We start from the raw sequence: 17,153 nt of genomic DNA on the forward strand, positions 1-17,153 counted from the left end.
AAAAATAAAAATGTAATATATTGCAGCTTACCATTCCTTTTCATTTTCACTTTTCAGGCTATAAACATTTTCAGTAGTGTCCATGTCACTTCCTGTGATATGAACAGAAACCACAAAGAACATTATCTTTATTGTGTGACTACTAGTCCCATCCATCCATCCACCATTAAATGGAAATGAACAAAGGGAGACATGTTCACAAGGATAGGAAGTGTGTTACTGGCAGGATTGCCAGTTGAAATCTGAGAAAAAAAAAGAAAACGTATGCAGCCACTCCATCTTAGGTTTGCTAAACTACAATATATTACATTTTTGTTTCTGGCTTTAGCTATGCTTTAAAGCAGGGGTTTTCAACCTTCTGAAGAGCGAGAACCAGTGAAGTGATTTGGTAACCGGTCGCGGGCTAAAATGGTTCAGAATTTAGAATTTTTTATTTTGAATAGCATATTGAACATTTTCCTCCTGCAGCCACTGAATGCTGGCAGGAGGGTAATGAGGAAAAGCTGGCTTTCAGTGGTTGCAATAGGAAAATGGAAAGGAGTGGTTTACGTATATGCCATCAACCCTCCTGTCCAAGTGTAAAACAGAATGTGACAGGTAGGCAGCACGGGCCCCCTGGAGCCTAGGGCAGGGTCACCATTGCGACCGCTGATGCTACACCACTGCTTGATGGGGTTGGTGGTGGTAAAAAAAAATCTCAACTACGGGGTTTTAGTGCACCCAAAACAGCAAATGTAAACAAGCCCTTACTGACCTGAGTCCCCTATAACACTGCTTTCATACTGATGCACTTCAGTCTACCTGCACTGTGGGGGCAATGCAGTGCACTTGCGACTTTCCTGTGGGTAAGCTACGCTTTACCATAGACTTCTATTAACTCTTGCAGGTGTGGTGCACTTTCTAAAAGCTCACCCATACTCCTGTGTTTAGGAGATTTGGTGTGCTTCCAGAAAGTGCACTAACTCACAGGATATAATAGAAGTCTAGGGCTCAATGCAGCTAACCTACAGGAAATCCACAGGTGCACTGTGCTGCCCCATGGATCAGTGTGAAATCAGCCTAATAACCTTTTTTTTTAATATAAGTACTAATATGCCCATTGAAAAACTGTGATGTTCAATAAACTTACCTTTTCTTCTTCCAGCTTCTGCTGGCATCACTAGACTGTTAGAAAGGTCCCAGGCAGGGGCGGACTGACAACTCATGGGGCCCCCAGGCAATAGGGGATCATGGAGACCCTGTGTCCTTGCCCAAACTCAAAAAAGCCTATGAAAAAGGTACCAGGGGCATCTCATGGGACCCCCTACTGACCCCGGGCCCTCGGGCAGTCCCTGAGTTTCCAAATGGTCAGTCCGCCCCTGGTCCCAGGCGTAGTGTACTTAGTATCAGTACGTCTGGGACAGGAGCCAGGACTACAGTGGAGGCATCAGCTTATGCAGCTCTTGCTTCCTCCACTGCCAGCGCCAGCTCCTTGCACTCTGATGCTCTGGTATGGTCGGCAATCTGCAATCTGGGCTTGGCGACATACCTTCTGAGAGCATGAGGTCACGGGCCAAATCATGGGGTTCCACGGGCCACATGTGGCCTTCAGGCCATGGGTTGAGCACCCCTGCTATTAAGGTTTCAATCAAATCCACTGCTCCACCACCAGCATAATGTGCCTTCTTTCCTAGAGGCTGCATATGTTAAAGCTGAACTGTTCAATATAAAAGACACAGCACTTTCTACATTTATACATCAGTGAACTCCATATAAAAAAAAACCTAAATACACAATTCAAATACATATATGAGATCAGTTTAACCTGGATAAAGCTTTCTTTTTCTGTGCATCCATTCCTAAAATCTACACTGCTCTGCCACAAAGTACAACATTGACTAGCAGATGAGGAGACCTGATCTTACTCTGCTGCAGTTTCACTTTCCCTTACAGATCCCCTTCCCATCACCACCCTTTGGCTGTAAATGATAAGCAGCACAATGATGCCCCCATGTCTTTGTCATTCTCTTATCTCCTCCTATCCACATGCTCCTTGCACTACAGCACACCTGATTGCTCTGTTGTGATGCTCTCCCCATGCCTCTTTGATCTCTGCTGTATAGACCGTACAGTAGACTGCCAGAAGCTGATATTAATGCAGGCCATAGATGGGTAGAAAACTGACCGAAAAAGAAAAATCGTCCGATTTTTGTACCGTGTATGGGTTAGTTCGTTGGCCGTTTTTCGTGTTTTTTTCTCGCTTGGATTATCGTTTATGTTGGGAAATTTTCGGAAAACGACCGATTTTCTCCAAACCGTAAGATCGTTTTTATGAACATTTTATGCGCATGTGCAGTGACCTGGAAAGAAAAGAAGTTTTTCACGTTCTAAATTTCGTTTCCGGGACAAACTGTCAAAAGTTCTAGAATGTAAACATGTCAGCATGTGCACCATAATGGCCATTTTTCGTTTGGATATTTTTCGTGGCATTTTTGTGTAATAAATCACGATAATTCGTACGTACGGCACGATGATGATGTCTCCTTCAGGCAGGCTCCGGAGAGTGTGGGAGGGTAACAAAGGTCACAAAATGACAAAATTTCCTGTTAGAGGTTATGATTTTCACGGCTTAATCGGCCGAGTTTAGTAATCGTTGGTGGTTACGTCAGATATAAGACCGACCGCTATTTTGTTTATCGAATGAAAAATCAGAATAATTTTGTACCATCTATGGCCTGCATAAGTCAATTGCAGGTATTTTTACTGTTTGCATTACAAAAAATATACTAAATGATGTATTCATAATTACAGAGCTTTTTTATTTTGTATTGTTTATATCTGTCTGGAGTTCAGCTTTAAATGTGTTCTTTATGTGTATGTTAACCTGCTTTGTCTGTCACATCACATACTGTATATTACTTCCTTTTATTTACATTCTACTTTGCCAGATTTTTGTTGCTGTGTCCATCTCTTTTTTTTTAAATGCATTGTTGCCATCAGTTTCAAAATTACCTTTTTACCTTTTTCAAAATTAAATTTTTTTCTTAAAATGGTACATATTCTCAGTTTTAACATTTGATATGTTTTCTATTTTCTATTGTGAATAAAATATGGGTTTAAGAGATTTGCAAATCATTGCATTCTGTTTTTATGTAGATTTTACAAGGCGTCACAGCTTTTTTGGAATTTGGGTTGTAAATAAGTGGGAAGCTTGGAAGCAGAAATCGCTAGCAGTCACCGCCTCCACTGCTCTGAGCCTGGGGAGGCAGATCAATATAGTGGATATGTAACCATATTAAAAAAACGTTTTGCCATTAAAATGTATTACAATTGCTTCTATCCTACTCCTATTAATCTGAAGGATCTTGTAGTTTGTAAACTTACTTTGTGATGATCCCCACACATTTACTTCCTTGAATTCTGTGATCTGTATTAACTATGTAAGTAGGCACTGCTGTGTCACACATTTCACAGAGCCTGCCTTCTGAACTAGATGTGCTGAGAGGAGGAGTTTCAAGAGGCGGGGTCAGTACAAGAATCACTGCTTGCAGGCAGTAAGGTACCATGGGATATGTAGTCCTTAAAAATTGAAAGTGAACAGCAGAGGAGAAGCTGCAAAACATGCTGGGAATCCAAGAAGTTGTGGAGAGAGAGATGGCCAGCAGACAGGCAGCACTCATAGCATAAAAGGAATTTTTTCACGTAAATTTGTATTGGATTGTCAAAAATAACTGTTGTTTGTATTATGATTACAATGCTGCTGTTATAAAATGAAAGTGTATGCTGTGACCATTAAAGTGGAATTCCAGTTTAACCCTATCTACTCTTAAAACTGTCCTCTTCCTCCTCCTAACATCTATGCTTTCTAACCTGTGTAAGAAAAGATGTATATACGTACCTATTGCCTGGTCTGGTCACATGATGTACCCTGCGTATATACCTATCTATTTTCTGGTCTGGTCACAGGATTTACCTTGTGTCAGCCAGAGACAGCACTGACACAAGGACTGACACAAGAAAATGACTAGTAAAGCCTGGAAAGGTGACATCACTCATAGGATTTAAAGTGACACTGAACCTTCGTGTTTTTTTTTTAACTAAAATAACAAATAGGGTATACTTACCTTAGATCCTCTGATTCTGGGGTCCGCTGCTGGTGCTCCAGGCTCCTCCTCTTTGGTAGGTGCCTTTCCATGGGGGCACCCTTGTGGACTCGCTCCTGAGCCACCCTGTCTGCATCCATTGTCACAGAACAGGCCCTGTCCCCTGCTGGCTCGGCACAGCATTTGATTGACAACAGTAGGATCCAATGGCTCCCACTGTTATCAAACTGCCCAGGAAGGAGAGAGAGAGCGGTGAAATTGCTGCTCTCATGCACATCATTGGATCAGGGGCTGGGGATCCTGCAGCACAGAAGTTTTTAACTTTAATGCATAGAATGCATTAAGATGAAAAATTGTAAGGCTTTAGAACCACTTTAATGGCTCATTTGTTGTCCGCTCCCTTGAAGTTTTACTGGCTGACACAGGGAAGCGGGATCAGTTGACCGGACTGGAGCCGGCTGAAAATAAGTAATTATATACCTCTTTCTTTCACAGGTTAGTAAGCATAGGTGTTAGGAGGGGGAGGGAGCAATGTTAAGAGTAGTTAGGGTTAAGCTGGAACTCCACTTTAATTTCCTTTACTAAAGCTCTACTTACAGTACTACTATTTCTTTATGTTTTTCCTTTTTTTTTCTAAAGGATCAACATGCACTTTAATTGCATATTTTTATTAGCTTAAAATTTTGATTGAATTTGAATTGGTATCCACATGTTGCAGCTCCTGTACAGAACTCAGACTGAAGGAGGGATGAGCAGCGCAAGGAGTGAATTAGTTGTGCTACATTACATAGCACTTGCTGACAGTGGGAGAGTTCAGGGTGACAGAGAGGTTAGCTCCTCAGTCTACCGTTTTGTATGGCTGTCCGCTCACAGAGTGGGGTGGTAGAGAAGACTTGTACCAAATGTTTGCTAAAATATAAAGGTAAATGTTGCAGGAAGTAAATAGATACCAAACATGTCAAGATTTAAAATTTTGCACACCCTTGAAATGGTGACAAACTACCGTACCTAAAAATCTCCATGGGCAATGCTTTAAAAGCCTTTATAGATTACCTGTTTAGAGTTAAACATGAACTCTGGCATGAACATGTGTAGTGCAATCACCATTTACATGCGTGCAAGACCTGTGTGTGTTTGCATTTGCATGTGAGTATAGTGAATGGGGGATCTTTATATTTTTATTTTAAGAATTATTTTATTTATAGTAAACAAAGAACTAAAACCAGAAGTGACAAAATCCTTGTGGCTTCTGTGATCATTCATCACAGAGAAGTGGGGTGGGTTGTTCTCCTCTGTGTTCTGCCAACCCGACAGCTTCCTGAGATGCAAGACTCCCTGGGAGGACAGGAGACCCTAGGAATGGCAGTGGATGGTGCTGGGAGAGGGGCCCCCTTCTGAGCCCTGTAAAAGTGACCGGGAAGATGTAGAGGAGCGTCTATTAATATTCTCCTTTTAATACTATAGTGTAATCTTCCATAAAGCTAAAGTTTTTTTTTTTTTTGATGGGGTGGGGGATACCACATTAAACTAGTTATTTGAACAGTTTGCATCCGCGCATGCTGCTGCTTCTTGTAAAAATGCTCCCTTCATGCTGCCTTTATAGGTGTCAGCTATTGCCCTGAGCAGCTTTCTTCTGGTGCTGAATGGGTTAACAGCAGCCGCTGCTATTGTGAGGAGTTGTGCTGCCCACCTGCCCTCTTCCACCCTCTCTGTCATTCAGAAACTTTGTACTGTTAATCTCTCAGAAGACATTGAATGTTGTGAATCTAAGAGGAGAGAATGAATGACAGCATCTCTGCCACCTATTCCCAAAATGCATTGAGGGAGAATAGTAGTATGAGGTCTGTGAATGGCGGAGAGGACAGTTGCCTGTCTGCCCCATTCGAGTGTCCAGGAGGAGCGGGTGAATGGAGTAGAAGTGGATGAATGACATGATCACCTCCATCCATTCACAGAATGCAATGCATTATGGAAGAATAGTAGCACATAGTCTCTAAATGTTGGAAAGGGCAGCAGAGAGCAAGTGTTGAGAACAAGTGGATGAATGGAGGAGGGGAGGATGAATGACGCAATCTCTGCTGCCCATTCATATAATGCAATGCATCATGGGAGAATAGTAGTATGAGGTGTCTGAATTGAGGAGAGGTAATTCGGGGTGTCAGAAAGTCGAGGAGGAACAGATAAATGAAGGTAAAGTAGAAAAATAACAAGATCTCCATTGTCTGTTCACAGAAAGCAATGCATTGTGGGAGAGTAATAGTATGTAGTGTGTGAATGGCAGAGAGGGCAGAAGGGGGCAGGTGAGGGATGCAACTCTTCACGCTAGCAGTGACTGCTGTTAACTCATACAGCACCAGTTATTGCCCTCAACAGTTTTCTTCTAGTACTGTATAAGTTAACAGCAGCTGTTGTGCTGCTCACCTGCCCCCTTCTACCCTCTCTGCTATTCAGAAACCTTGTACTACTATTCTCTCAGAATACATTGCATTTTGAGAAAGGAAGATGAGAGAATGAATCACAGGATCTCCACCACCTATTCCTAAAATGCATTGTGGGATTACAGTAGTATGAGATTGGCATAGAGGACAGAAGTCCTCTCTGCCCTAATAGAGTGTCTGGGAGGAGTAGGTGAATGTAGGAGGAGTGGATGAATAACCTGATCTCCTCCATCCATTCACAGAACACGATGCATTATGTGAGAAAAGTAGTACAGAGTCTCTAAACGTTGGAGAGTGCAAGCTAGGGCAGCTGGGTGTTGAGGAGCGGTGGATGAATGGAGGAGGAGAGGATGAATGACAGGTTGTCCACTTTCCATTCATGTAATGCGATGCATCGTGGGAAAATAGTACTATGAGCTATCTGAATGGTCAGAGAAGGCAGAGGCCCTGTCTGCGTGCCCCAGTTGAGTGTCTGGAGGAGAAGGTGAATGGAGGAGGAGTGGAAGAATAACATGATCCCCTCCATCTATTCACAGAACACGATGCATTGTACGAGAATACTAGTATAGAGTCTCTAAATGTCAGAGAGGGCATACGAGGGCAGATGAGTGTTGAGGAGAGGCGGATGAATGGAGGAGAGGATGAATGACAGGATCTTCACTGTCCATTCACATAATGTGATGAATTGTGGAAGAACAGTAGTATGAGGTGTTTGAATAGTGGAGAGGGAATGAGGGGGTGGCTGAATGTTGTGGAGGAGCAGATAAATGATGGAGGAGTGGAAGAATGACAGGATCTCCACCACTCCTTCACAGAACGCAATGCATTGTGCGAGAGTAGTAGTACCTAGTGTGTGAATGGCAGAGAGGACAGAATGGAGCAGTTGAGTGGCCAGCTCTTCACACTAGCAGTGGCTACTGTTAACCCATACAGCACCATATGATAGCCAGTGATATCTGGCAACTATGAAGGTGGCAGCATGAAAGAAAGACTTACAGTATTTTCTGGCGTATAAGACTACTTTTTATACTTAAAAATATACCCCAAAAATTGGGGGTCGTCTTATACGCAGGGTATAAGATATGAACTTTGAGTTTGTTTGGGTGAAGCTGGCTGCATGTGTAGTAATACTGTACATACAGTATACCGCGCTGAGCCAAGCTGGCTCAAAACAAATGTCCCTATGACAGCCCGCTGGATGTATGCTATATACAGTATACTGCGCTGAGCCAAGCGGTTTCAAAATGTACCGGTACGTCCCTACTGTAATCAGCCCGCTGGATGCGTGTATGTACGGTAGCTGTGGCTACATACAGTATACACTGGGCCAATCACGGCGAGTGATGTATTCTACTAATGAATACAAAGCCTGCTCGGATTGGCTGAGTCAGAGAGGTGGGCTGATGATGTCACAACCTCAGCCAATCCGAGCAGGCTTTGTATTCATTAGTAGAATACATCGCTCACGTGATTGGCCCAGTGTATAATGTATGTAGCCGCAGATACCGTACATACACGCATCCAGCGGTCTGATTACAGTAGGGACGTACCGTTACGTTTTGAAACAGCTTGGCTTAGTATACTGTATATACCGCACATCCAGCGGGCTGACAGATTAATCTGTCATAGGGACACTTGTTTTGAGCCAGCTTAGCTCAGCGCGGTATACTGTATGTACATTACTGCACATCCAGCGGGCTGTATATATACTGTATACTGTATGTAGCCGAAGCTACCGTATTACCGCACATCCAGCAGTAACCATCTGATTTGTAATTTGATCCATATGATGACTGTCTTACAAATGTATCACAAGATGTCATTCATGAACTTATGATGTCAGACGATGAACATGAGGATTTTAAAGGATTTTAAGTACCGGTAAGTCATAACCATTTCAATAAAAAAATCTGATGTTTTTAAATGGTGTTGCCTTGGAAGGGGGGTAGTCTTATACGGCGAGTATAGCCCAAAACCTATGTTTTAACTGGAAAATTAGGGGGTCGTCTTATACACCCAGTCGCCTTATACGCTGGAAAATACGGTACATAGGATAAACACCATTAGGCTTCATGTACACAAGCAGCTGCTAAACTCGAGTTTAGGAGCTTTTGGCATTTTTTGGCCAAAGCTCCTAAACTCAACTCCATAAAAGCCTGTGTGTCCATGTACACATAGGCTTTTAGTAGAGTTTATGAGGTGCCACGTTTAGGTGAGGTTAGACCTCCCTCTCCGGAACGTGGAAGAATCGCATTCAGGATAGGAACGTTTTGACCACTGACTGCAGGAAAACACAAAATGCTGCAAAAACATTGTACCTATTGTATGCTCTGAGTTTATTAATAAACTTTATGGAAAAAAAAAACAAAACGTGGCAACAGCGGTACCGTGTTTTTGTCACGATTTGCATTTTCCCGCGGCTGGTGGTCAGGGTAGGCTTGTGTACATGAAGCCTTACACATATCTATTAGATTGTAAGCTCCTATGAGCAAGGTCCTCTTAACTCTCTTGTATGTTATTGTATTGTAGCTGTACTGTCTCCCTTTATATTGTAAAGCTCTGCGCAAACTGTTGATGCTATATAAATCCTGAATAACAATAATAATAACTAATGTGTTCGGTGCTGTATCACCTCCCCCCCCCCCAAAAAAAAAAATAAACCTCAGCGTTAATCTGGTTTGAAAACACATCAAAGTACATGACTGCAAAGTATAATTAAACATCTGACAGCTGCTTTCAACCTGTCATCCGAGTTTGTTATACCCATTTGATTACAATCAAATCATTTTGCATTAATTTAAAATCTGTGACCTAATTATTAAACCTTCCTACTTTAGAAATCTTGCATTGTCTTACTTGCTTGAATTGATTGCTTGAGGGGAAAAAAAAAAAAGAAGCACGAGCCTGTCAGGTTTTTCTTTCTCTGAAATTTTATGACACCGCTGATTGAAGGTGTCAGGAGCTGTGCGGTATTACACTTCTTGCTTGCCTATGACACATGCTGGTGTGTAAAGAAGGGTCCCAACTGTATAGTGACAGATTTTTTATTTTTTTTGCAAATCCTTCAGGAGTTTCTAACAAACCACTCTGGTGTGAAAGGAATGCAGCTGATCTCCATTGGAAAGGATCCATGTGTTACATCCCACTATCTGGATGACATCACAACAGCTTCTAGTCCTTGAGAGTCCTGAGGGTGATCAGCTGAAGGAATTGGCTGCTTCTGCCAATCATAGTGCTGCAAAGATGCAGTTATAGTTCTAGTGATAAGAGGGAGAGAGGAGAGTAAGCAGCAAGGAAAGAACTGACTGTAGCCCAACAAGACGCAGCCAGGGAGACGCAATCAGCAGCTGGTGTTCGTGAGATGAAATAGTTTTCACATCATTTTTTTTTTTTTTGGTGTGTGTATGTGTGATTGTATGTGTGTGCTGTTCCCTGAATCCTCCCTGGTGGAATCCTCATGTCCAAGGAGGAAGGTGCATTTTACCGGTGTGTTGCACAGAGGTGTGAATCATTCCAGCTGGCTGCATGCTTAGAAAACGACAATGACTGTTACGTGTGTCTATCCATGCTGGTATAAAACAGAAAGAGCTTTGCTGTAAGGAGTTCAGTATCTTGCTGGCTTTGTCATTGAATAAGCTGATGCTGAGGACAGACAGGTAGCCCCCAACTCTACCGGATACACAGACAATAGGGGCTTATTCGTTGGAGGCTGCCCTGAACTCAACTGAAAAGTGCAACCTTGCTCTGGAAGGTAAGGCATCCTACTTCCAAAGTGTCACAACTGTCATTTCATGCTGTTGATGTTTTTTGTTTATCATACAGTGCATTGTTATGTGATAGATCACAGACTTGTTTTAAAACAAGCTGACGTGTGTTGGCAAGCGATTCATCCTGGAAAATTCTTTGCTTCTTCAGAATATGCTGTTGCAGCATTGAATAAGGAGGGTTATTTAAACATAGCTTATGAAAAAAAGAAGCACTTTCATTCCCAGTGTGCTTGCTAGCCTTTTTTTTCTGATGCTGATACTTTCATGGAACTTAATGAAGAATAATTACAAACCATTTCTGGCAATTACAAGAATCATTCTCCGGCACATTCATGCATTGCTTACTTTATTTGTGCATTTATCCTTTTTTTTTTTGTTTCTCATTAGAGATGCTAGTGTGATAATAGCAGTTAGAGCTGCGATTTATAATTTATAGTGCCTCTTGCTAATCAGTCTCCAAATTGAAGATCAAGCTTTATATGTGTGTACGGCTTGCTGCTGTTATTTGTTACCAAGCCTCGTCATATGTTGTTTGAAACAGAAGTGTATTTTCTTTGTTCTCAGCCAAACCAATAAATCAGTTGGACAGCTAGTGTAACACTGTTGTCACATCTGTGCCAGCTAGTTCAACTTCATGAGAGTTTATCAAAAGTAAATCACGCTATTGCTCAGCACTGGTCATGACACCAAACTGGATGCCTGGTGTGTACAAGGGATAATTGCTTAAAGAAGAAGAAAAATGATACTTTTCTAGGGATAGCGTGTGCTTATTGCATGTCGAGACGTAGAAAGTCTTACGGAAAGTGCATTAACCTCCAGTTTTAGAATAAACCATGCCATCAAACCAGTACTACGTTTTCATTTGACATTGTCTAAGTGAGCAGCATATTTTGTCTTTCATGTATTAATTATAATATAATTTATTATTCAGGAACCACTTACATTATGTAATCTATTATCTAGACGGTCTGAGACCAAGGGCTTTTAAGATAAGTAATTTTTCTGTACCTAGAAGCGATGCTTCTAAATATGTATTAACTTACATTTTAAAACTGACTGCCTACTTACCCCCTATTTTTTTCTGTAGCATCTCAGTTTATCAGTGCTCCATGCAGTAACCATAAAATGCTTGTGTTTACATTCCCTCACAGAAAAGCAGATATCACTCACATATTTCCAAATAATATGTAGAAAAAAACCTGTTTCACCAATGGCTGGAAAATCATATCTTGACCTGACTGCAAATGCAGCAACACGGTCTATGCAAGTTTTATTATGATCTACACAAGTCTAGAAGTTTAAAAAAAGCTACTCAGCACATTATTACAATGGGCATGCTTCGTTACGTCATTGTCAGTCTTTGTAATTAAATAGACTGGTGTCATAGAGTGACAATGTAGTGTGTGCAAACTTCTTAAAATAATGCACTTACGTTCGTGTGTAATTAAATCAAAGACTTCTTTAGTTCTCAGGCCTGAGAAAACTCTGTATAAATCAGATGTAATTGTTTTTACTTACTATCCTTATTATAACTTCCTTCACCAGTGACTCACAATACTCCCTGTTGCTGGGCTGTAAAGTATTTTAATTTAAAGTTTAAAGTGATTTATACACAGCTCTAGTCATACAATTCTAATCAGACGTTGTAACTTGCCAGTAGACAGTTCATCAGTAATTGCATAAGGGAAAATTTAATTTATCTGCCTTAATAGTGGTGGAGAAGCTTTTAAGCCCCTCAGGAGCTGAAGTGGTTAAGGTAAGGTTGACCTTGTTCAGGAAAACACTTTGTGTATTATTGATCAAATTTTCCAGAAATGCAAGACAAATCATACAGAGAGACAGCTTCTTCAGCATATGGGGAAACAAATAAATCTATTTACATTTTTAAATCCCCAGCATGTTGGAAAGCTCTCTACCTGTATATCTCAGTTTGCCTGTAAATGTGCCCATTCCAATACACAATTTAATATATCTGATGTTACTCAAGATTATGTCTGTCTACAAATATTATAGCCTGACATTCCATAGATGACACAGAAAGTGCACAGGTTATATACTCTGTTATATAGTGGTTTTGTGTACTTTAACATGCAATTTGTGAGGTTCCATTAGTGCACAAAAAAAAGCAGAACTTGATTAAATCGGATAGTGCGACTAAAGTTGTCTATGTTTAAAAAAGAATTCAGATTCACTTCTTGAAACTGATATTTATAGCAGTTTACTGCCTCTCTGCAGTTCAGCCTGTTTATACAGAAGATTAGAGGAGATCCATTGAAAAGAATCCATGGCATTGCCCCCCAGTTTACATGTCAGTTGTGGTGTATTGAAATTAATGTTAGCCAAATAGGAACCTGATATAATTTAATAAATACACTTTTTTTTATAGCAATGACAATTTATGTACCACTTTACATACGTATATATTGCATATTCACACCTGTCCGTGCTCTCAAGGAGCTTAACAATCCAAGATCCCTAACTCACATTCATACACATACTAGAATTTACCTTGAAATATTTATTTGTAATGTGGGGGAAACATACACGCACAGGGAGAACATGCAAACTCCATGCTCTTAGTGTCCTGGTTGGGATTCAATCCAACAACCCTAGTGCTGCCATGCAAAAGTGCTAACCACTAAGCTGATATTAATTCAAACCAATAATAGTATATTTTTCTTTCTGGTCCAAATTATGCTTTTAAATGTATTTATTATATGTGAATGTCTAGGTTTTGTATTTGAACTCATTTACAGTTTCCCCTATTGGCAGCCTATGGAGGCCGGCAGGTGAGTGCTTATGCTCACTGTATCTAGAAGCTCCTGTGTATTCACTAGCACACACCCATCTCCCATCAACAGCAATGTTATATACAGTGGTTGTAACTAGGTGGGTTTTAAACAGTCTTTTCCCTGGATCAGTGCCTGTAGACAACTTGGCAGGAGCAAAAACTGAAGCTAATAATAGGTAAGGATTACCTGAATTACATTACAGAAAATAAGCACAGGCACAGCTCTATTACTTGACACTTACAAGATGGCTTCAGTTCAGCTCTAAAGGTAAAATATATTTAGATGTAATGATCACCCTATAGAGGCACTTTGGTTTGAGCCATGCTGAAACTTGTGTATCTTAAGAAATAATGTAACCCTGCTTTAAAAACTAAATATTAGAAGTTAACAGTGTGAACTTAGGTTTGTCTATAGAAAAATCTCCTGACTGATATTTCAAACATAAATGTATAAAAATTTATATTATTTACTCAGTCTTTTACATCAATGAACAAGCCTGAGATATGGAGGTCAACAGCAGCCACCTTGTCATATCTTGGTTATTGTTTACTTCAGACTTGCTCATTCTGTTGCTATCGGATTACACTACATGCTGATCAAACATATATTACTTCTGCATAAGGCAATAAAATATCAGATTTATATTTAAGATTATGATTAAAAATGCTTGTATTTACAATATAATACTGTAAGTCATATTTTATATCCATGAAAACAATCAACTGCAAAAGGTTTAGGTCCTTCATTCCTACAGTGGAGGATTGTAGGAGCTATGATGTGTATCAATATTGTATGACAGTTCATAGATGACAGCTTTTCTGTCCTGTTTTACTATCGTCCTTAATGGGTTGTCGTGTCTGAAACATGTTGCAACTTTTCATACATGTGCCTTGCTTCATGCACATGAAACCCACCACTGCCCACAAATGTTCACCCTATTTTTAAAAGAGCCTCACAATGATATACAAGTGAGCCATGTGTTAGAACTCTTGTTTTCATCTATTAAAGGAACCATAAAGAAACTAGCATATGTTTATTAATGATTGTGGAGATGGGTGAGGGGTGTCATGCATTATTACAGGTGCAAGCGCCATCTATTTACGCTGTCCTTATATATATATATATATATATATATATATATATATCTATCAGGGGTGGACTGACCATTTGGAAACTCGGGCGGGGTCAGTAGGGGGCCCCATGAGATGCCCCTGGTACCTTTTTCATAGGCTTTTTTGAGTTTGGGCAAGGACACAGGGTCCCCATGATCCCCTATTGCCCGGGGGCCCCATGAATTGTCAGTATGCCCCTGATATATATATATTACATTCACATCAGTCCCTGCCCTCAAGGAGATTACAATCTAAGGTCCCAAACTCACATTCATACATACCCATACTAAGGTCAAGTAACCCACAAGCATGTCTTTGGAATGTAGGAGGAAACCAGAGTACCCAGAGGGAACCTACACTGACACAGGGAGAACATGCACACTTCAGGCTGGTAGTGCCATCATTGGGATTCAAACCAACGACCCTAGTGCTGCCAGGCAGAAGTGATAATCGCTTAGTCTCCAGTTGGCAAAAACTACAACCAGTTAACAAATTATGTTCATTTTAATAGTGCATGACATTGCAGAGGATTGTGATTTACTCTTCTTTAGGGTTCGATGGGGAATTAGAAGGGGAAGCTACAATCCCCAAAAACATGTTGGCTATATTTTATGTCATACACTTATGAAGTGATCATCATTCTTCAAACAGAAGGAGTCTTTAAGACTTTCTATTCATGCACAGCAATCCTTTCCCACCTCCCCAATCTCCACATGCCTGAGGGGACCAACATTTTGAGGATCCTCCATAAGTCATGCCACCATAGACCCGCTTACAACAAGATTTAGTGCTACCTCACCTGTACATTACATATGATAAGTTTATTGCCACAGAAAACGTTGTATGGGACTTTGGCGTTATAAAAAATCTGTTGCCAATACTGTAATAAAAGTTCCCCTGCAGTGTAAAATGTCTGCACACACCTTCATTTAATGAATTGTATATGACTGCTCAAAAGTGCCATTATGATCCCGCTGTGCAAAGTTGTCCAACTGGAGGACTCATACCTGCATGCAGCAGTGACATTTCTTGAGGCATCTGTCCTTGAATTATAAACAGATTCAGCTTCATTTTTTTCTTCCTGAACAGTATTTAGATAAGTACCTGTGACATCATGAATGCCAGTCTATGTATTTTGAGCCACATTGCTGAATCGTAATGCTGTATTAATCAAAATATTTTACCTAGCAAAAAATACATTTCCTTAAATAACTGAATCAACATTTTTATTCAACTTTTTCACATAAAGGTGTTACTTTTTTGCCATTATATAAAAAGCATGTATAACATGTCTAAGTTCAAATATGTGCAAACAGGGAATTACCTAACTAGTGTAGAAACTGTAATGAACTATGCCAGAAGTAATTCTACTTCTCATAACTATAATATTGTGTTGCTTCCACAAAAAAATTAGGTTTTCCTATTTAGCATCACATAAAGTATTTGTTTCTTAATTACCACTATTTTATTTCATGGGTATAAGACTAGATATTACACAGTGACTATACTGCTAAATGCATTATGTTGACTGCAAAAATACATAGATCTAAAAGAATCAGAATAACTTTGCACATCACCTTATCTGAGATATTTTTAGCTTTACCGCCCTTATATAACCATGGGAAATTTAACTTTGCACTACCTTTTCAAAGGTAACACAGGACATACATTAAAGTACCTGAGGCATCAAAGTAATCTCCAATGAGAATATGTATCATCCAACTGCTATGTTCATTGGTTTTAAATAATATGGCCTTCAAAACAGCTTCTCATGTTTTTCATTTTACTTATGTCTTTGTATATATCGGCTTTTTTTTAATGTCAAAAGAACTGAAAACCTGAAAATGTTTTTGTCAAGTAAATATAAAATACAAAAGCATATGGACACACACATATTAGGCCAGCAGTGGCTCATTTTGTATGTTTAACAGATTACTCTTGGCTATTTTACTAAAAACAGCCTGTTGTTTACAAATCTCAGTAGCTCAAGCTGAAGCATATGCACACAACTCAGTGAAGTTGGTGTACTAAAGGAGTGGAGACTGTTCACTTTGCAAAGTTAAATTGGTAAAGATGTGTTAATTATTAAAGTCTAATCATGCACAAGCAAAAATCAACTTTTTACATTTTTCCAAAAGCACAATTGGGCATTCAAAGTGTACAGAGCTCCAATTTATTCATCGAGCTAACACTTTTCAAAGTGAACAGTTGCTACTTATTTAGTAAATCTGCACCAATAAGTCAGAAGAGTGACTCACTCCCTTTCCTTTTTCCCCTCCCTCCCTCCTGCCATCATTTAGAGAGCGTGAAGCTGGCCATAGATGGTTTGAATCTTAGACGGTTCAGCAGGGACAGGCTGGTTGTACCCAAGTCGATTCATCAATTGACCTGGGTACAAGCAGCCTGTTGGATTTTTTTATGCGATTTATTGCCAGCGGCTATAGCCCCTAGCAATAATCACACTGTTCTCCCAGCAGGGACAGCTCCTCACCAGTCCCCTGCCAGAAGAACACAATAGCTCCACAGGAGGGACTCACCCATGAACACTGACTGTAGTTGCAGGAAAGAAAATTGCATTATCTATGGCTGAGGGCAAAAAGATTTTGCCATACTCTAGATAATAAAAATCTGTTTTAAATCTATAAACTTTATACTTGTTGTATGCATGTTAAAGCATTTGAAAAAATGTTTGCAGTTAGGCAATTGTGGCCCTTTGTGCAACTAAGGTGCCTACTTACTGGCTTATAACTCAGTACAGTTACATTTGCATTTGATATGCCTGATTTCCTCTTTCATGATTGGTTTGATGGAGTTAGTAAGGCTGCTTTCAGAGTGTTTTATTGATATAAAACTCCATAGTTACCTGGTTATGTACTCATGCTGAGGATAAGCTTAAGATTGTGTATTCACACTTTGGATTTCGGATATTTGGATAGGGTGTGGATCTGTTGGGGGACTGCAA

The 17,153-nt window shown here is 40.2% G+C and overlaps 1 protein-coding gene across 2 annotated transcripts in view; it reads left to right on the top strand.

Annotated features, from left to right (window-relative positions):
• The first annotated feature begins 9,650 nt into the window (after positions 1–9,650).
• LOC149450532 (N-heparan sulfate sulfotransferase 4-like) overlaps positions 9,651–17,153 on the top strand; it is a 429,028-nt gene continuing 421,525 nt past the window's right edge. For both annotated transcript variants that reach the window (XR_016315239.1, XM_089691790.1), the window contains exon 1: positions 9,651–10,271. The gene's annotated coding sequence lies outside the window, so the exon portion shown is untranslated. The remainder of the gene's footprint in view (positions 10,272–17,153) is intronic.

The sequence above is a fragment of the Staurois parvus genome, unplaced genomic scaffold (assembly GCF_062004578.1).
Source record: "Staurois parvus isolate SC_StPar_1 unplaced genomic scaffold, SC_StPar_1.0 ptg000572l, whole genome shotgun sequence".
NCBI lineage: Eukaryota > Metazoa > Chordata > Amphibia > Anura > Ranidae > Staurois > Staurois parvus.